The sequence below is a fragment of the Schistocerca cancellata genome, chromosome 7 (genome assembly GCF_023864275.1).
Source record: "Schistocerca cancellata isolate TAMUIC-IGC-003103 chromosome 7, iqSchCanc2.1, whole genome shotgun sequence".
NCBI classification, from domain to species: domain Eukaryota; kingdom Metazoa; phylum Arthropoda; class Insecta; order Orthoptera; family Acrididae; genus Schistocerca; species Schistocerca cancellata.
This window is the reverse complement of record NC_064632.1, coordinates 106,275,769-106,298,796: the sequence shown is the minus strand read 5'-3', so window position 1 is coordinate 106,298,796 and position 23,028 is coordinate 106,275,769.

The following is a 23,028-nucleotide window of genomic DNA, read 5'->3' as shown; positions in this document are numbered from 1 at the left end:
CCAGATATCACTTCTGTTCTTCTTGATGATTTACTATCACTACAAACTGTGACCTTCTGAGAGGAAATCTCAAATCCAGTCACACAATGAGACGATATTCCATATGCATGCAATTTGATTAATAGTCGCTTGTGAGGAACGGTATCAAAAGTCTTCAGGAAATCTAGGAATATGGAATTGATCTGAGATCCCTTGTCAATGGCACTCATTACTTCATGGGAATAAAGAGCTAGCTATGTTGCACAAGAATGAGATTTTCTGATTCCATGTTGGTTATGTATCAATAAGTCATTTTCTTCAAGGTGATTCATAATGTTCAAGTACAGTATATTCTCCAAAATCGTACTGCAAATTGAGGTCAGTGATATGGGTCTGTAATTCAATGGGTTACTCCTATTTCCTTTCTTGAATATTAGTGGGCCTGTGCTACTTTCCAGTTTTTAGGAACAGACCTTTTATCAAGTGAGCAGTTTTGCATGATTGCTAAGAAAGGCACTATTATGTCTGCATACTCTGAAAGGAACCTGATTGGTATACCATCTGGACCGGTAGACTTGCCTTTCTTAAGTGATTTGAGTTGTTTTGCAACACCTAAGATATCTAGTTTTATGTCACTCATGCTAACAGCTGTTCTGGTTTCAAATTCTGGAATATTTACTTTGTCTTCTTTTGTGAAGGAATTACAGAAAACTGTATTTAGTAACTCCACTTTAGTGGCATCATCGTCAGTAACATTTCCATCACTATTTGCGCAGTGATGGTATTGACTGTTTTTTGTCACTGGTGTACCTTACATACAACCAGAATCTCTTTTGGTTTTCTACCATATTTTGAGACAATGTTTCATTGTGGAACCTATTAAAAGCATCTCACACTTGCGTCCACACTGAATTTCGAGCTTCCATGAAACTTAGCCAGTCTTGGGGATTTTGCATTCTTCTGAATTTGGTATGCTTTTTTCGTGGCTTCTGCAACAGTGTTCTGACATGTTTTGTGTAGTCTCTTATTAACATAGGAGGTATGAGTCTATCTATTGCTGTTGATACTGTATCCTTGAATTTGAGCCATATCTGGTCTACACTTACATAATTAGCTTGGAAGGAAAGGAGACTCTCTCTTAGGAAGGCATCAAGCGAATTTGTATCTCCTGTTTTCAATAGATATGTTTTGTGTTTATTTTTAGTGGTTTTGGTTGATATGGTTTTGAGCCTCACTACAATAACCTTGTGTTCACTAATCCCTGTATCCATCATGATGCTCTCTATTAGATCAGGATTATTTGTGGCTAAGAGGTCAAGTGTGTTTTCGCAACCATTTACAATTCATGTGGGCTCATGAACTAATTGTTCAAAGTAATTCTCAGAGAAAGCATTTAGTACAATTTCAGAAGATGTTTTCTGTCTACCACTGGCTTTGAATATGTATTTTTGCCAACAAATCGGGAGTAGATTGAAGTCTCCACCAATTATAACTGTATGAATGGGATACTTATTTGTAATGAGATTCAAGTTTTCTTTGAATCGTTCAGCTATTATATCATCTGAGTCAGGGAGTTGGTAGAAGGAGCCAGTTATTATTTTGGTACAGCTGTTGAGTATAACGTCTACTCACAGTATTTCGCAGGAACTATCTATTTCAACTTCACTACAAGATAAACTGCTACCAACAGACACAAACACACCACCACCTACTTTATTTAATCTATCCTTTCTGAACACAGTTTGTGCCTCTGTAAAAATTCTGGCAGAATTTATCTCCAGCTTTAGCCAGCTTTCTGTTCCTATAACGATTTCCGCTTCAGTGCTTTCTATAAGCACTTGAAGCTCTGGTACTTTTCCAACACAGCTACAACAATTTACAACTACAGTACTGACTGTTGCTTGGATGATACTCATCGCTTCTTTGCCCCTGCTACCCATGTACCTACCTCCTGTGTGTAGCGGACACCTGAGCTATTTAGTGAATCCTGAAACCCCACCACTCCATGGCGCAAGTCAAGGAATCTGCAGCCTACATGGTTGTAGAACCCTCTGAGCCTCTGATTCAGACCCTCCACACGGCTCTGTACCATAGGTCTGCAACCGGTCCTGTCGACGATGCTGCACATGGTGAGCTCTGCCTTCATCTCGCTAGCAAGACTGGCAGTCTTCACCAACTGAGATAGCCGCCAGAAACCAGAGAGAATCTCTTCCGATCCATAGCAACACACATCATTAGTGCTAACATTAGCCACCACCTGCAGTTGGCTGCACCCTGTACCCTTCATGGCATCCAGAAGGACCCTTTCCACATCTTGGATGACTCCCCCTGGTACGCCCACAGAGTGTACATTGGCTTTCTTCCCATCCTTAGCTGCCATATCCCTAAGGGGCTCCATCACCCGCCTAACATTGGAGCTCCCATCGAAAAGCAATCCCATCCTCTGCACTTGACCAGACCTCTCAGGAAGACCTGCCACTGCCGCAACAGGCAAGGCCATCGTTGCTGGCTCAGAAGTACTTTCAGCAGTAGGCAGTACCTCAAACCTGTTACAGAGGTGTAAGGGTACAGCCTTGTGGCCAGCACCAACTTTCGCCTTCCGCCCAGGGATTTGCGACCCCGCCATGGTTCGCCAATCACCATCAGGCAAGTGTCAACCTGCAGAGATGTCCAAATCGAAGGGCGCAGTGGCATCAGAGGTCCCAGGCAATGTCACAGGTTCCAAGGGTGCCAAAGCGCTTGCCTCGGGTGTCCTAATGTCACCGCAGCCCAGGGCAACAGCCTGTTGACCACAGCCAACACAGCTTCCAGCTGTTTACGGACGGTGGCCAATTCCCCCTAAATCTGTACACAACAGGCTCAGTCCCTATCCATCCCTAACATTTTTTCCCCTTTCTTTTATCTCACAAGCTGTTCAAAACAAAAACAGATGACTCACAGCTATGCGAATTTACACTATTCAGGTACTAAAACGCGATGCTACAACTCTCAAATACTGTAATATGCCTGAAATTTGTGAATTAAACTATGCAGGTACCCAAAAACACACAAAGAATAAAACAAATAGCCAGCCGGAGTGGCCAAGCGGTTCTAGGTGCTACAGTCTGGAACCGCGCGACTGCTATGGTCGCAGGTTCAAATCCTGCCTCGGGCATGGATGTGTGTGATGTCCTTAGGTTAGTTAGGTTTAAGTAGTTCTAAGTTGTAGGGGACTGAAGACCTCAGAAGTTAAGTCCCATAGTGCTCAGAGCCATTTGAACCAGCCATAAAACAAATAAGTGAGCAAAGAGTGCGACTTGCTGCTGGCTGCTGCTTGTCGAACGGCAGCAGTTTCTATCAGTACACAATTCATTCTTTACCAGTTTTTTTTATAAGTTGTAAGAAAGCACATCTTTTTGCACCTGGGAAGAAGTGTTGTCATAGCCAGGACATAATCCTGTCTTTCATAGTATATCCAAGACTTAATTTATATTCCTTCATTCCTCTTGTGTAAATAGCCACTTTAGAAATGTAAATAACTTGTACATTGTATCATTGCGTGTAGCTAGTTTTCTGTAGATGGTGTTTACTTCATCCTCTGTGTATATATTGGTTAGCATAGTTCTTCCTGTTTTCTTAATCTTAGTTTAGTTCTGTAGTGTAAACATTTTCTTTCCATACTAGTCAATTCATGTAAAGTTTCTCAAAGTGTAGATTGCTTGGTGTTTCTTTGCTAAGCTACACTCGTCATCTGGCTTGTGCTGTGCTGTGCTTATGTGCAAAGTTTGTTAACCTTACAGGTAGCTACTGGATGTGCACAGTTCTGTCCCCACTCCATTTCACTAGTTTCATGCACTGCGTCTCAATCGCATGCATACTGTGTGTTCAAACAGTACAGTGTCAAATTAAATAATGACTCGCACTCAGTGAGGGTAATGTTTTCTGGCCTGTAAACATACAATAACAATCTTACATAACCAAAACTTACATCCTGATATGGCAACACACATGAAATAGACAAAAATGAAACCTTTGCTTAACACTAAACATCAATCATAATAAGTATATTCATTTCTTATATACACTTATACATATGCCTCCAAGCCATTCTTGATCAGTGTCAAATTCTGTTTAGTGCACAAATTCACATAAATCTTTGTGTGGGTAGATCCCATATTCCTTACCACTGTTTAAGTGTACTAAGTTATAGGGTCCAGGATGAGGAATTTTTGATATAACAAATGACCCTGTGTACAGCAGTTGCCTCTTGTGATTCAATTTACCATACTTTGTCAATAACCAGGGGTGGTTCTTCTGTAGAAGATTCAATAGAACACCACTATTTAAGAGCTGCTGTGATATAAATTTTTTGAAGAAAGATACTAATCCAAGATATCCCTTTAACTGTTTCTTATTTTGAGGTACAGGGCAGTGACTGATAGCATTGAGCTTCTTAGGGTCTGCAAGTATGCCTTGAGGTGATATTACATGTCAAAGGAATTAAACCCATTCCTTGCAAAAAAGTGTCTTTATTAGGTTGGCTGTGACTCTGTATTCTGAAAACACAGACAAAACTTGAGCCAAGAGTCTTAAGGTGTTCTGATCACTTGGGGTTGCAATCAGTAAATCATCAACATACACAGGGACTCTGCTTAACAGTTCAGGTCCTAATACTCCATCTAAAGCAGAAATGAATACACCTGCACTGATGTTTAAACAAAAGGAAGAACGCAGAACTCATAGCTTCTGCCCCCACATACAAAGGCAGTGTACTTCACATAGTTCACTTTGCCAGAATGAGGTCAGAGATCTATTATGGTGAGGTACTTAACATTATGGAATTTTTGAAGTTGTTCTTCCAGGTTGTCAGGCCTTGTACTGACAGGCACAATAATTTTATTTATTCCTCGTGCATTGAGCATGAGGTGGACACTACCATCTGATTTTCTGATGGACAAAATGGGGAGTATGCAGATAAGAATGGTTGTATTATTTCCCAGGTTAACATTCTGTTGATCTCTTTCCTCATACTCTCCTCCTTGGCCCATGGAATAGGATAAGATGAAAATCAGAAGGTTTCATGTGGGTACACCTCCATTTTGTACTTTTATCATTTGATTATGCTGGAACATCATTCAAAAACATCAGCTAAATGTATTAAAAGATCCCACAGTTCTTCCTTTTGTTCTTCTGTAAGACATGATGACTCACTTACCTTGGCGCGCATGATCTCAGGTTCAAATGGTTCTGAGCACTATGGGACTTAACATCTGAAGTCATCAGTCCCCTAGACTTAGAACTACTTAAACGTAACTAACCTAAGGACAGCACACACATCCATACCCGAGGCAGGATTCAAACCTGCGACCATAGCAGCAGCACAGTTCGGGACTGAAGTGCCTAGAACCGTTCGGCGACAACGCATGATCTCAGGGTCTATTTCCTCTTCCTGTGATTACTCAATTCCCAGTGTGTTTTCAAACATGATTGTAGGATAGAATAATTGTATCCAAATGTCAGCAGTGTGTTTTGGTTTGCTTCCTCTAGTGTTTGACTTGACTAAGTCTACTGAATATTGTTGGTCGTTCACAATGAAATGACACCTTCCCTTTCCAATGGCAATTTGTGCTTGATGCTTCCTAAAGGTGTCCATGATGATAAGGTGGTTTACTATTAGCCTTTCAGCCATAAGAGAAATGCATTGTAAAGAGAAGCTATCAATTTCAAAAGGAATCCATGTCTGTAACTTTATGCCATTAGACTTACCTCCTACAGCTATTTGGATTTTGGAATTTTGGACTGTAAGTGTTGGTATGTGTCCTCATTTTTTTAACTGGTCGAACAGACCCTGTGAAATTATATTTATGGTAGCTCCAGTCTCCAATACAATGGGTACCCTAAACCAAGCATTTGGGCATTGATTACTGCCTGTACTGTGTCTCCATTTTCATCTTCACAGAGTAATATCTTCCTGACACAGATCATCTTTGATACCACTGTAGTTGTCATATCTCATAAAAGAGCTGTTAACTAGTTCCATACCCCAACCCCTATTTCTGTTCTGGGGGCCTGTAAAGACCAGTTCACATTTTCCAAATTTCCCTGAGAGCACAACCTCCTCATAGGGGTAACCTCAACTTTGTGCACATTATGCGTCTGGTTTTGCCAGTTAGTATCTTTCGCAGCTCTCGATTCAAAATTTCATTGTCCCTGGCTGCTATTTGCAATATCATTTTGATTGTACTTATTATAGTCAGGTGGTGGCAGATTATTTTGTTGCCCGGTTGTGTTCTGACCTTACCAGTGGCCATTCAGGTCATTGCCCCTGGTCGGTAGTACATTGTATGTTTGCTGACTACAACCTCTCTGACCATTACATCCTGACTGACTGAAATTCTGTCCTTGGTTATTTTTGCATCCTCGCTTGAATTTTTGTTCCTTTCCACTACCAAATTGGTTCCTATTGGTATTTCTGCAAGGGGGATATGGCTGCCAGCCATGTTGGTTCTTATTGCCATTCCCGCCATGTTGTTCATTAGATTTGTGTGATCTACCTGTGTGATGTCACTTCGTAGTTGCACAGGTTTCTCTTCATAGATAAGATCAATAGAATTGAGAACTGAGAGAAAATTCTCTATCGTGCTCAGGAGTAGTAATTAATTTCTCACATATATTAGCCAGAAGTCGACTTTTCAAAATTTTTAGAACTTTGGATGATACTGAGTTTGTCCAATAACAGGTTTTATTTGATACTTCAAGAAGTATCTTCTGAGCCCTCCACATTTATTAATGAATGGCGCTGACGTAAACATGTCACATCTCAATCTCTCTTATACTGCAATGGACCAGAACTCGTCTAGTAATGCCTTTTCAAACTGTTTGCAGATGAGACATTTTTCCACCTTGTCAGTGGCCCACGTTAACACATCACCCTATGTATAACCTGTCACAAAGCATATCTTTTGCGTTTTGGTCCAATTCCTTGGGAAAATATTCTGGAATGCTCTTACAAACACAGAAAAAAAATCAGAAACTGCTCTTATGAACACAAGAAAACCATCAGAAACTGCCTGTGTTGCAATACACCTTCATCTGCAAGCAAAATAGAAAAGCATGCAGCACTGTCCATTGCCAATATGGCATTGTTTTGATGTATCAGATCGTACTCCGAATACCTTTGCACAAGAGGTACAGAAGTTGGCAGTGCCTAATGCATTTTATAGTTGTTATCTATTTCACCTGATAGGTTAGAGTTCAAGTGTGGGTAGCTGTTCAGATTATCTATCCTGTCTGTTGACACCTGATAGCTTGGGGTTGAATGTTCCCCTCTGTTTTCAATGTTATTAACAATCTTAGTTAATGATTTTTCCTCCACTCCTTTCAATCTCTGATCTATTTCAGCTCCTAGTTCTGCCTTCTGTAGCTTCATTGCTTCCTTGATCACATCTACATAACCCTTGTGTTCCTAGACTACCTTCTGTGCCAGGGCACTGCCTTGGTCTAGGATACCAGCCTTGGCTCTGTTCTTTATTTCCTTAATGTGTTTATCTATCCATTCTTCCTCTTTTCTTATGAACTTAGTAATCAAACATTTGCTACTTAGTTGCAATTACAGGTCTTGCACCTGTTCAGGTAGACCTTTGTACGCCGTTTGTAACCCATCTATAGCACCTGCGAGAGTATTTATATTCTGGCGCAATTATGACTGCTCCTGCAGCATTTATGTCTGAGCCTCAGATATTTCCTTCACCTTTCCCATGAACTGTTCATGTATCTTGCCTACTGATGATAATTTTTGGGTTAAATTATTTATATCTTGAGACAAATCACTGAGAAATTGTGTTTTTAGGTCTTTCCCCATACTTAAAAATTTATCTGATAATTCAATTGAAAGATCAATACACAAATCTTTTGCCAAGTCACTGAACTGTTGTGTTATGTCAATTTTGAAAGCAACAAGATTTTGCTTTTGCTGTTCAAGTAATTCCCATTGTGTATTTGTCTGTTGTTTTGAAAACTCATTAAATTTTTCATCAGTACTTTGTTTGAGTGTTTGTTTCTGCTGTTGCTTAAACTCATTCTTAAAATCATTGAAGCTTTGTTTAAATAACTGTTGTAACATCGCATCATGATTGGGGTTTCCATTGTGTGCAGTGCACCCTACCCAATCACATTTGCATTAGGCGTAAGTGTGGCAGGCAAAAAGAATGATATACTAAGTCCGCACTGTCATGTGTTACATTTTCACCAGGGAAAAAATACTCCATGGAGAAAATTACAACCCTGTCTCATCTATCATCATCATTGTATCATTTTGAATAATAATGTTACTATCATTTGTGTCCATGTTAATTAAAAAATTTAATTGGTCATTGTCACTGCAACTAACATTTTCAGTTTTGATTTCAGCGACATCTTGTGCCTGGCTATCCGACAATAGACTGGCAACAGTGTGCATGTTGACAGTACTCGTTTTTCAATAATTTTATAAAATGACAAAATAAATTAATACTTTTGAAAAGGAAATGTTCTGTTTGCAGTAATGAGGATACAATTACAAAACCCATTCAGCAGTGCCTCATTAACATGTATCAAAATACGTTGTCAGCATAACTTAACTGTATGCACACATTCCTCTCGCTACAATTAATTTTATTTCCGAATGTCTACATATTTTATGAGAATGCTTCAATTTGAGAATTGGATAAGGAAAGTTACTACAGTCACTGTTAGCTGAGACACTAATAAGTGCAGTCATGCACGCAATGGATTGTGAATTTTCCTAACTTTTCGTTGGCTTTCTCACTTCTTCCAGAATTAATTCTCTAATTGATTATGTTTAATATTTTGTGCATCATGTGAGTCCCATCCTCATTGTGATAACATAGTATCCCACACATGAAAAAGAGAAAGACAACACTTAGTATAATAGAAAATTTACAAAATTATATAATTATTTTAAATTGTCACAAACATCCTCTTTCTCTTTCCTGACAGCAACTCCTGCTGCAGGTTTCCAGATATGGTGGTTGGTGAGAGAGATAATGTGGATTTTCCACATCTGCAGTAATTATCATTTAGATACGCCAAAGATTGCCTGCCCAGAAATGCGTTCAGGCTTAGATACGTGCGTGTTAAGAATGTTCTGGCAGTTATGGAATATTGAATAAATGTTAATTCCCCTTAGCTTTGGCGTGTGGCTTGGTAATTTACTTTTTCTCCCCTATGATGTGCAACAGTACTAGCGTGGCTATGGCAAATGAGGCACATAAGAAAAATGATAGTTTTGTTCTTCAAATTTCTGTTAACTTACTGAGATAATCATACTTCCCTACAATATCTTTGCCATACAGGGACAGCACAAGTATTTATTTATATGTGTAGGCCATTTAAGGAACATACACATGTTACATCTCCAGATCACAATTTAACCCTTAATTGACTTGACTGCACTTAGGTCTGGTACAAATATTTAAGAGATGTTTTAACCCACTTTGTTCAATGATAAATATCAATTTTATACCATTAAAACAATTTTCTAGTAATCTGAGATTTTTCCACACCCTGCAATGATGAAACTGTTAGTCCTAGAGAAAACAAGAATAGAATTTTTTTGTAAGAAATTTAATGTAGTTTAATTTTATACTGGGAAACTATTTCACTAGGAGCAGTGGTTTTTGAGTTATTCAAGAAAAACATAAAGTTTAACACCAACACTCACACCCCACCAATCAGGATTTTTAGTGTGTGATCCAGGACACAAGAAATCAAATATAATGCTATTATATCCCCAATGTTATTCAGTCTGTGTATTGAGTAAGCAGCAAAGGAAACAAAAGAAAAATTCGGAGTATGTATTAAAATCTATGGAGAAGAAATAAAACTTTAAGGTTCGCTGATGACATTGTAATTCTGTCAGAGACAGCAAAGGACTTGGAAGAGCAGTTGAACAGAATGGACAGTGTCTTAAAAGGAGGATATAAGATGAACGTCAACAAAAGCAAAACAAGGATAATGAAATGTAGTTGAGTTAACTCGGGCGATGCTTTTTAGTTACTGTAATTGTAAATTCAGGCAGGTTGTAGTGCAGTCATTAGGCATTTGTTTAGTTTTGGTATGTCAGTGGCACTTGTCTGTCTAGTAGGCTCTCAGAGACCAATGTGGCCTGAGCTCTCAGTTGGTGCACATCGACAGCGCAGAAAGATACGTATATAGCTTCTTTTCTGTGTTTACTTTGTAGATTCTTACTTACATTGTGTGTGAGTTTCGTATAGGAGGTGTAATTTCGAGTTTTAGTTACTGTAATTGTAAATTCAGGCAGATTGTAGCACAGTTGTTAGGCATTTGTTTTGTTTTGGTACGTCAGTGGCACTTGTCTGTCTAGTAGGCTCTCAGAGACCAGTGTGGCCTGAGCTCCCAGTTGGTGCACATCGTCAACGCAGAAAGATACGTATATAGCTTCTTTTCTGTGTTTACTTTGTAGATTCTTACTTACATTGCGTGTGAGTTTCGTATAGGAGGTGTAATTTCAAGTTTTAGTTACTGTAATTGTAAATTCAGGCAGATTGTAGCGCAGTTGTTAGGCATTTATTTTGTTTTGGTATGTCAGTGGCACTTGTCTGTCCAGTAGGCTCTCAGAGACCAGTGTGGCCGGAGCTCCCAGTTGTTGCACATCGACAGCGCAGAAAGATACATATATTGCTTCTTTTCTGTGATTACTTCATAGATTCTTACTTAAATTGCATGTGAGTTTCAAATAGGAGGTGTAATTTTGGGTTTTAGTTAATGTAATTCAGGCAGATTGTAGCGCAGTCATTAGGCATTTGTACAGGGTAGTTCGTACATTCTTGGCGTGTTTCCCTTGCATTATCTAGGCACGGACTCGTGTTTCAGTAACTGTTGATCAACATCGATTAGAATGGACAGGGACTGTGATTGCTGTGTTCTGATGAGGCCTGAGTTGGCATCCCTTCACTCACAGCTGCAGGTGGCGCTGACTTCGGTCACGCAGCTTGAGGCTGTTGCCAATGGGCACCACTGCGGGGAGCTGGACTTGGGTATTACGGGGATGTCAACCTTGTCCCATCTGTCCCCAGACCGGTCTGCCACTGTGGTTGCCCCAGTTGCTGCCCACAGTGGGGCTGAGCCCTCGCCTGTGGTTGATTTGGAGGTCATTCCAAGGTGTGGCAGGCAGCGAATGACGTCCCCGGAGGCTGATCAGAAAGCCTCCCCGGTGCATCTGACAAACAGGTTTCAGGTGCTGTCTCTGGCTGAACCAGATGCAGCTGCCTGCCCTGTTTCAGAGGATGATTCTCAGCCTTCAAGGTCCGGGCAATCGCAGAGGGTGGGCTTATTGGTAGTTGGGAGCTCCAATGTTAGGCGCGTAATGGGGCCCCTTAGGGATATGGCGGCTAAGGAGGGGAAGAAATCCAGTGTGCACCCCATGTGCATTCTGGGTGGAGTCATTCCTGATGTGGAAAGGGTCCTTCCGGATGCCATGAAGGGCACAGGGTGCAGCCAGCTGCAGGTGGTGGCACATGTCGGCACTAATGACGTGTATCGCTTTGGAGCTGAGGAAATTCTCTCTGGATTCCAGCGGCTATCTGATTTGGTGAAGGCTGCCAGTCTTGCTTACAAGATGAAGGCAGAGCTCACCATCTGCAGCATCGTTGACAGAACTGACTGCGGACCTTTGGTGCAGAGCTGGGTGGAGGGTCTGAATCAGAGGCTCAGATGGTTTTGCGGCCGTGTTGGCTGCAGATTCCCTGACTTGCGCCATAGGGTGGTGGGGTTTCAGGTTCCGCTGAATAGGTCAGGAGTTCACTACACTCAGCTGGTGGCTACACGGGTAGCGGAGGCTGTGTGGCATGGACTGGGCGTTTTTTTAGGTTAGAAGGCCTTGGGAAAGTACGGGGTGGGCTGCAATCTCAAAAGGTGCATGGCAAATACAGGATGTGCTTGGATCAAGGAACAGTCGGAATTGTAGTTGTAAATTGTTGTAGTTGTGCTGGGAAAGTCCCTGAGCTTCAAGCGCTAATAGAAAGCGCAGAAGCTGAAATCGTTATAGGTACAGAAAGCTGGCTAAAGCCTGAAATAAGTTCTGCAGAAATTTTTACGAAGTCTCATATGGTGTTCAGGAAAGATAGATTAGGCAGAATTGGTGGTGGAGTGTTTGTGTCTGTCAGTAGTGGTTTATCTTGTAGTGAAGTCAAAGTAGATACTCCGTGCGAATTGGTATGGGTGGAGGTTATACTTAACAGCCAAACTAAGTAAATAATTGGCTCCTTCTACCGACCCCCAGACCCCGATGATATAGTTGCTGAACAGTTCAGAGAAAACTTGAGTCTCGTAACAAATAAATACCCCACTTATATGGTATAGTTGGTGGGGACTTCAACTTCCCTCGATACGTTGGCAAAAATACTTGTTCAAAACCGGTGGTAGGCAGAAAACATCCTCCGAGATTGTCCTAAATGCTTTCTCCGAAAATTATTTCAAATAGTTAGTCCACGAACCCACGCGAATTGTAAATGGTTGCGAAAACACACTTGACCTCTTAGCCACAAACAATCCAGAGCTAATAGAGAGCATCATGACTGATACAGGGATTAGTGATCACAAGGTCATTGTAGCTAGGCTCAACACTGTTTCTTCAAAATCCACCAGAAACAAACACAAAATAATTTTATTTAAAAAAGCAGATAAAGTGTCACTAGAAGCCTTCCTGAGAGACACTCTCCATTCCTTCCGAACTGACTATGCAAATGTAGACGAGATGTGGTTCAAATTAAAAGATATAGTAGCAACAGCAATTGAAAGATTCATACCTCATAAATTGGTAAGAGATGGAACTGATCCCCCATAGTACACAAAACAGGTCTGAACACTGTTGCAGAGGCAACGGAAAAAGCATGCGAAGTTCAGAAGAACGCGAAATCCCGAAGATTGGCTAAAATTTACAGACGCATGAAATTTGTCACTGACTTCAACACGAGATGCCTTTAATAGGTTCCACAATGCAACATTGTCTCGAAATTTGGTAGAAAATCTGAAGAAATTCTGGTCATATGTAAAGTACACAAGCAGCAAGATGCAGTCAGTACCTTCAATGCGCAGTGCCAATGGCACTGTTACCGACGACTGTGCCGCTAAAGTGGAGTTATTGAACGCAGTTTTCCGAAATTCCTTCACCATGGAAGATGAATGGAATATTCCAGAATTTTAAACACGAACAGCTACTAGCATGAGTTTCTTAGAAGTAGATACCTTAGGGGTTGCGAAGCAACTCAAATTGCTTGATACGGGCAAGTTTTTAGGTCCAGATTGTATACCGATTAGGTTCCTTTCAGATTATGCTGATACAATAGCTCCCTACTTAGCAATCATATACAACTGCTTGCTCACCGATAGATCTGTACCTACAGATTGGAAAATTGCGCAGGTCGCATCAGTGTTTAAGAACGGTAGTAGGAGTAATCCATCGAACTACAGAGCTATATCATTGACGTCGGTTTGCAGTAGGGTGTTGGAGCATATACTGTATTCAAACATAATGCATCACCTCAAAGGGAATGATTTATTGATACAAAATCAGCATGGTTTCAGAAAACATCGTTCTTGTGCAACGCAGCTAGCTCTTTATTCGCACGAAGTAATGGCCGCTATCGACAGGGGATCTCAAGTTGATTCCGTATTTCTAGATTTCCGGAAAGCTTTTGACACCGTTCCTCACAAGCGACTTCTAATCAAGCTGTGGGCCTATGGGGTATCATCTCAGTTGTGCGACTGGATTCGTGATTTCCTGTCAGGAAGGACGCAGTTCGTAGTAATAGACCGCAAATCATCGAGTAAAACTGAAGTGATATCAGGTGTTCCCCAGGCAAGTGTCCTGGGACCTCTGCTGTTCCTGATCTATATAAATGACCTGGGTGACAATCTGAGCAGTTCTCTTAGGTTGTTCACAGATGATGCTGTAATTTACCGTCTAGTAAGGTCATCCAAAGACCAGTATCAGTTGCAAAGTAATTTAGAAAAGATTGCTGTATGGTGTGGCAGGTGGCAGTTGACGGTAAATAATGAAAAGTGTGAGGTGATCCACATGAGTTCGAAAAGAAATCCATTGGAATTCGATTACTCGATAAATAGTACAATTCTCAAGGCTGTCAATTCAACTAAGTACCTGGGTGTTAAAATTACAAACAATTTCAGTTGGAAAGACCACATAGATAATATTGTGGGGAAGGTGAGCCAAAGGTTGCGTTTCATTGGCAGGACACTTAGAAGATGCAACAAGTCCACTAAAGAGACAGCTTACACTACACTCGTTCGTCCTCTGTTAGAATATTGCTGCGCGGTGTGGGATCCTTACCAGGTGGGATTGACGGAGGACATCGAAAGGGTGCAAAAAAGGGCAGCTTGTTTTGCATTATCACGTAATAGGGGAGAGAGTGTGGCAGATATGATACGCGAGTTGGGATGGAAGCCATTAAAGCGAAGACGTTTTTTGTCCCAGCAAGATCTATTTACGAAATTTCAGTCACCAACTTTCTCTTCCGAATGCGAAAATATGTTGTTGAGCCCAACCTACATAGGTAGGAATGATCATCAAAATAAAATAAGAGAAATCAGAGCTTGAACAGAAAGGTTTAGGTGTTCATTTTTCCCACACGCTGTTCGGGAGTGGAATGGTAGAGAGATAGTATGATTGTGGTTCAATGTGAATTGCGGAGTAATCATGTAGATGTAGATGCTGAGGGAATTAGATTAGGAAATGAGACACTTAAAGTAGTAAAGGAGTTCTGCTATTTAGGGAGCAAAATAACTGATGATGGTCGAAGTAGAGAGGATATAAAATGTAGACTGGCAATGGCAAGGAAAGCGTTTCTGAAGAAGAGAAATTTGTTAACATCGAGTATAGATTTAAGTGTCAGGAAGTCGTTTCTGAAAGTATTTGTATGGAGTGTAGCCATGTATGGAAGTGAAACATGGACGATAAATAGTTTGGACAAGAATGGAATAGAAGCTTTCGAAATGTGGTGCTAAAGAAGAATGCTGGAGATTACATGGGTAGATCACATAACTAATGAGGAGGTATTGATAGAATTGGGGAGAAGAGGAGTTTATGGCACAACTTGACTAGAAGAAGGGATCAGTTGGTAGGACATGTTCTGAGTCATCAAGGGATCACCAATTTAGTATTGGAGGGCAGCGTGGAGGGTAAAAATCGTAGAGGGAGACCAAGAGATGAATATACTAAGCAGATTCGGAAGGATGTAGGCTGCAGTACGTACTGGGAGATGAAGCAGCTTGCACAGGATAGAGTAACATGGAGAGCTGCATCAAACCAGTCTCAGTACTTAAGACTACAACAATAACATATATTCTTAAAAATGAATCTCATGGGTTTGGAGAATGTATTGATGCACTGCTTCCTAATCCATTTTGTTTAGGTCACATAACAGACTCATTAGGTTCCTTCAACCAAAAATATATCAAAAATAAAAAAAATCTTCAGCTTTGTGAACTAAGACAGAGAAGAAGGGACAGTCCAATTCTGTTTGTTTTGTTAATTCACCACAACCCATCTATATATACAAATTGGCCGTAAATGATTTGTTAACTCAGTACTTAGAAAAATTGATAGTCTGTCAGACTGTGAATCCTACAGTATCATCTGATATGTATTCGGTATCTCTTTAGTGCTGTAGAAATTGTATGTGTCTACAAACACTAAATTTTGCTATTGAGAGAACCAGTGATGATGTGCATGTGCTCATTACTGTCTGGAATGCTTGATGTTTATATTTAATAAATACAAATGCAACAGTATGCATTCCATTAATCCATCTGATAACATATGACATCAAATAACAATTACAGTGCACTTGAGTGTCATTATGTAGGTATCTGTACCTTATTTTTTTCTGTGGTTGCATTTTATGCTTTAGTCAGAACATGTTTCTGTATTGGACCTATCTCTATTTCCTGGTTTGGGACTGATGACCTCAGCTGCTTAGTCCCATAGTGCTCAGAGCCATTTGAACCATATTTCCTGGTTTCTTACACTGGTAGCTGTCATAACAGCATGCCCTGTATAAGTGGAAGTGTCACAGAATGAGAAATCTGCTTTCCTAAGACTGATCATTCTGCCCTGTTCAAGCTCACTAGACTTCTGTTCTTGTTCAGCTTGATGCCACTGAAGCATACTGATAGTTCCTTTCATTTTCTACTTCATTTGACAGGATTTCAGTGCATGAGCTAGTCATAACTTGGGCCTTCCCATCAAAAAGGAGAGAGTGCTGCTGTGCCTAGAGGTGGTTATCTCTCGGCACCCTGAATCACTTCTTGCTGGTACACCGTTCTATCTATCTTCAATTCCATGTTCATTCAAGCCATTCTTTTTTGGTGCTGCAATTTCCACAATCACTAGGGTGTATTACTTGTTATACCAATGAACCTCCTCCCATGACAATCTTTTTTGCACTGTAGAATATAAGCTTTTCTGAACAATATGTACCTTCATAAATACCCAAGCAAATAGTGATCCTAAAAACAACCAGAAATGCTGTCACCTTATCTCCATGTAGACAAGTCAAGTACATTGTAGAAGTGCTTAAGACAGTGGGTGGTCATGGGTCCATTATTTAAAAAATTCATTTTAAATCATGACTGTTTTTACAAACACATGGGTTAACAAGGAGAACTAAGATAACTAAGTGGTCATGGGTCCATTATTTAAAGAATTCATTTTAAATCATGACTGTTTTTATAAACATGTGGGTTAACAAGGAGAACTATGATAACTAATTCCTTATGTAAATCACTGAAAACCTATAAACTACATCAAAATATGTTGTTGTGTTATGTTCTCTCACTATACATGTTTTAAGTGCAGTGTAGAGATACTGATGTTCATCTTTTTTTATATATTATAAGCCTAAGTTATGCATATTTTTTCATATAAATAAAATAATGATTCTTTGATATTTCTGCAACAAACAATATTTTTCTTTCTGCATTTTCAGTATCTTCCATGCCTTCTGTCTCTACTTCAACTTCCTCTGACTTGGCTTCCCCCTCCCCCTCCCCCCTCCCTTCCTCTGTCTGAGTGTGTTTGTGTGCATGAGTGTGTGTGGGGGGGGGGGGGGGGGGAAGAGGGGTGGAATCCATTTATTTTAATATATGGGTGAATGGGTCCCATTTTATTTAAGTTATTTATGGCAGTGACACAATCTATGAACAAGTAATTTTATGTATTGAATGCAGGAGGCTTCAACTTTTTTAACTTACTGCTGTTTTTTATCATTAACACTGGAAGTGCAGTTGTAGCACTGGATTTATTTCATTTTATAATTGTCATTGGGAACATAAGTAATATGGTTAATTAATATAAACTTATATTTAATTTTTGTTTTTTAGGTGAGATAAAATTTTTTGAGTGTTTGTTGCTGGAGCAAGATAAGAAAGTTGTTGGTCAGGAGGTAATAACTTGGCCCAACTTGCCACGTATGTTGGTCTCTGCAGAAGTATGTGAGCTCATGTTGCCATCTATGCAAAGGAAATTTCAAAATATTCTACATGTAACAGTCGAGTCTCTCCATAATCTGTTACCAGAAATGACAGAAAATATTACTTACAAGGCAGCTATAGCTTTCCCAACGTACTCAGAGGTGAGTTCTAAAAAAGTCAGATGTTTGATAGCGTATCAGTTTCATTGAGTAAGTGAAATCTGGTTTTTGTTGTCTCTTCTGCATTGCCATGTTGGTAACACATCAATTTGCAGTCATGAAGCTGAAAATCTTAATGAATACTAGTCTGTTGCTCTATGATGTAAACAAGTCCACAATTTTAGTTCAATTTTTCTATGCATTTATTTTCCTCAGTGTCCAGTTATTGAATCAATGAGCAGTCTCTCAAACTTCATAAAATTAATAGTTCTCAAAACAGGTCAGCACACCCAAACAAAAAGGTGTCTACTGTCTAATTGTACCCTGTCCTACATATAATTGAGATATTGTAAAATAATTGATGAAATAAAAATTAAAAACAGTTCTGTCAGTAGTTTCCAGACATAGAAGTGATTAAGAGTAATTGCAGGGCACAGTTCCTATAACTAATTTCAATAACATTGGTCATTGTAGAAAGTCAATAGTTCAAACAATACTCATCTTTCTGATTAAAGCTGTAGTAGTTGTTGTTGTTACAGTTCTTCATTGTACTGAAAATAAATGGGATATGATGTCACTGAGACGTTTCCTGGGTCTTAAAAGTGTTCAAAAACAATATGTTAGTTTTCTTCTTGCAGTTAGTATTGTAGCATAATTCTTTCATTCAGTCATGAAACCTCCTTTAAGGTAGATGGAAGGGCAGATCAACTACAGTAGCAGTACTTGACTTAGTTACAAATGCAAGTCAGAATTTTGAATATGAAGGGTTCTAAAGTATAACTGTTTCTTCCTCCCTCACATATTTTGTCAATTTGTATCTGTTCTTTTACTAAGAAGTGATGACATGACATGAAAAGAGGGCCATATTTTTACCAGACAGTCCCTTGAAAGGTTTAGTGTCTGGACATTGGATTTCAAAATTAGAGACTATCATAGAATTTAGCTCAAATGGGGGGATCAGTTGTAAAGAAGCATCTTACTTATGCATTAGCATATGTATGTTGGAATGGATGGAAGACCTGTAATCTTATCATGAAAATATTAAAAGTTGGGCCATTGCCTGTTTAACAGAGGGAAATCGTGATCATGTTATTTCAAGCTGAAATAATGTCGAAATAACTTGATGACATCAGACTTTGAAATCCCCAAACTAAACATTTGAAAAGATGAGGTTCTTATATATTTTGACCATGTGATTTGCACTAACAGCTTAGACAATTTCAGCTGGTCAAATGCATCTCTTTGTTATCAGCAATCGGCATGTGGTGAGTGTCCCATGGAAAATCTAAAGCTGTAATAAGAAACATGGATAATTATTTAATATAGTGGTAGTTAGTGTTAATTAAATTATTTGAATAACTGACTGAATTGAATATTTTACGATATTTATGTAAATGTTACTCATTACAGAATGGTTGGTGCACCTGTAATGGAAAAGGAACATGAATAATTATTTAATATAGTGATAGTTAGTGTTAATTAAATTATTTGAATAACTGACTGAACTGAATATTTTACTATGTTTATGTAAATGTTACTCATTACAGAATGGTTGCCGCACCTGTAATGGAAAAGGCATCTAGTCATAACTAGAGGTAAAACAGGAGTGTTTCTCCTTCATGGAGATGTAAAACAATCATTCATTATTTAAACAAAATACATCACCGAGAGTATTGAAGGTTTTTAAATGCAGCTCATGGCTTGTCTATCGATATAGTGGTCTTACAATAGCACTGGTACTCCATGACTTTAGTAAGGCATTTGATTGTATTCAACATAAGGTCCTTCTCAGCAAACTAAAATCATATTGTATTTGGGGAGCTGTTCTACAAATTCTAAAATCTTACCTAAAAACAGACAACAGATTGAATCAGTGCAAGAAGCAAAATCAGGTGAAATGAAGTTAAAACACAGTGTGCCACAGGGATCTGTAATAGGGACCCTGTTGATCTTAATCTTCATCAATGACATAGGCTCCAATGGCCACACCTAGCAGCTTGCAGATGACACAACTTTGTTCTCAAAAGGGGAGGATGTATTTCGAGCTGTTCAACAAGCAAAAGTCTGTTTCATCAGGAATAAGATGAAGGTTAATGAAGACAAAACACAGAGGGTGATATGCAGCCTAAGTGATACTGGAGCACTGGGTGACACAGTGGCAATTAAGCTTCTGGGCTTTTTCATTGATACCAAGTTAACTTGGCAAACACTAAACATATATGTTCCAAACTCTCACTGGTTCTGTATCTCTTTAGGAAACTAAAAAGTCTTGGCAATGTACATATTATGCAATGTTGCACAGGCACATCAGCCATAGACTCTTACTGTGGGGCTATTCTTCTGGCCGCAAGAATGTGCTTTTATTGTAAAGAAAGCAGAAAGGATCATTACCACAAGCAAAAAAACTGACTATTACAAACCAATTTTTTCCAGATTAGGAGTTCAAACTGTATTAAGCCAATATATTTTCAGCTGCTGTGTTCACACAATACAAATCAAGAGACCTACAGAAAAAGAAAAGAAGTTCATCAATACACCACTCACTACAAAGACAGTATAGACAGCCCAAGATATCAGTTAACTAAAATGCAGACCAGCTTCCCTGAACTTATTTAATACTTCTTTTTTTGTCATCAGTCTTGTGACTGGTTTGATGCCACGAATTCCTCTTCATCTCAGAGTAACACTTGCAACCTACATCCTCAATTATTTGCCAGATCTATTCCAATCTCTGTCTAAGAATATTCTGTCATTACCAATCAGACAATTTAGAACTAAAATTTTAGAGCAACGTTTGTACAGTATAGAAGAACACTTCTCTGGTGATAGAACAGTGTCTACCTGAACTGCAACTCAGTTCCAGTGAAAACAGCAGCAACTCTGCTATTTTACTCCATGATTGTCTTGTTACTGTTATGTACATTGTAATCTAGTTCTTAAATTTATGTTTTATAGTACCTAATTTAGTGTCATAGTTTAAATGGCAATATTTCATTAATTTTATTGTAATAATATTATTGTAAACTTGATGCTGTCTGTCCAACCATGGCTGGTGAATGACAGAACTGGTAATTAAGTAATAAAGATAACAATAACACAGATTAGCTGTGCTCTCAAAATGACATAAAGAGGTATTAAATGTAACTTCTTAGCATTATGTATTCTTCACATCTGAATAACCACAAATCAACTTTTTCACATTTCATGAAACATTCATCTGCATCTACATCTACATGGATTGCAAATCCTGCTCAAGTGTGTGGCACATAACAACATATTCCACCATGGTATAGCAGAAACAAGTTACATTTTGACTTTCTTCATCATAGTTCATATCCAGCTCTCTACTGCTGCTGCTACTACTAGTACTACCACTAGCCAGAGAAAACCTAACCCAACAATACATAATTTTTACAATGATAACTAATACAGTATAGCACATCAATTTTTAAGCAGTGGTAATACTTAAGTAGATTATTTTGCACCATATACTAATTGCATTTTGTTAAGTTGTGAATAATCAATCAGTTTTAAACAGTCTTTCATAATAAGAAAAGAATGTAAATAAAAATTATTGGTCTCCAAACACCAAAATTGACCGGTGAGTTAACATCAAAAATATATGTATTATCAGTGTTAACAAAATATTAAAAGTGCAAAAGATGTATTGGGTTGTATGATTGATTACAGTTGTATTGCCATCTTCTTTACTCCATAATCATACTTTTTTTTTTTTTTTTTTTTTTTTTTAGAAGTACTGTCCAAGAACCAGTAGTAGCTCATACAAGTGACTGAAACAAAATGATTATGTGTGTGCAAAATACATTCCATATTTACCATAATATGTCACAGTTCACATAGTGTCTTGTAATAATTTATCAGAGAAAATGCACAGCAGTATTTCACGTATTTCATTTCTTAACAAAAGTCACTAAGCCCAACAGTCAATCCTTCCTATGGCAATCATTTTCCAACTCTCCTACAAGTGAATTTAAATGTGAACATTAGAAAATGTGGACTTAAACCTTAACATCATTCTGCATATTTTATATTTGATAGGAGAATGTTGTGCAGTGAAATCATAGTAAAAAAGGTGAATTAATAATATTGAGAGTCAAGACAAAGTATTTTGATTGAAATTCTGTTTTATATTGAGGATGATAGCAGGTAATGTTGATTAGAATGCTCATCACACTAATTTGAGGATTTTTCAGTGCCATTGCATTTACATGTAGCTTTACCATTTGAATGCCTTTCAGTTTACACAGATGCAGTACATATCAAAGGTTGCTTCTTTCCACAGTGCATATTGTGATATACTTATAAATTTTCTGTGACTGTTATTTCTCTCATTCTTTGAGTGGTATAAAAAGTAATGAATGAAAGGATTTGTGAGAAATGATAATTCTGAATTTAGACAATCACTCAGTGGTGTGACAAAGTACTGCCCCTCACTAATTTTATTTGTGGGTCACATAGGCTGCATCTGAATACTTCTGGCACGAGGTTACTTGAGCAATTGCCAGAACCATCTAGTCTGTGCAAAACAGTGATTTCATCATTATCAGTAGGTCTTTAATGTTACAAATTCTTCCATAAAAGGAAAGTACAGAGTAAATACAATCACATCTGAAACATTTACTAGCAAAGGTAAACACTGCCTATGATGTAAGAGGTGTGGGACAGAGAGGGGTAATGATAGTAAGGTAGAGTTGGGGGAAGACACTTTAGTACTGCCTGTGGGAGGGAGTAGGGCTGTGGCAGGGACCAATTGGCAGTCTTTCTCTGCATCCTAGACAGGACTAGTCCAGCAACACTAAAAAATATTACAAAGTTCAATTACAGTCAGAATATTTCTAAGTCCAACAACCTAGCAAACTAACAGAATTTCTCTAACTACAACAATTGTCAAAATTATTTCAAGGTTCAACACCAGGTCAAATATTTCTATGCCCCACAGTTTAGTAAACTATCACAGCTTCTCCAAGTCCACACAGCAGCTGTTTTACCACTCCTACCCCGACACTTGCTATCATGACTGCTTGCAACTCCAACCAACAAAACATTGCCTGCACAAGTACCCCTCTGGCTTTATTAGAGAAGGAAAGTTGCTACTCACCATATAGTGGAGATGCTGAGTCACAGATAGGCACAGTCAAGGTATCCATTTTTCAGTGCCATTGCATTTACATGTAGCTTTACCATTTGAATGCCTTTCAGTTTACACAGATGCAATACATATCAAAGGCTGCTTCTTTCCACAGTGCATATTGTGATATACTTATAAATTTTCTGTGACTGTTATTTCTCTCACAATTTGAATAGCATTGAAATCATGCTCTGTGGTATAAAAGTGTAAACACAGAGTGATCAGTTACAAATAGCGTTAAGTTATTAAATTATA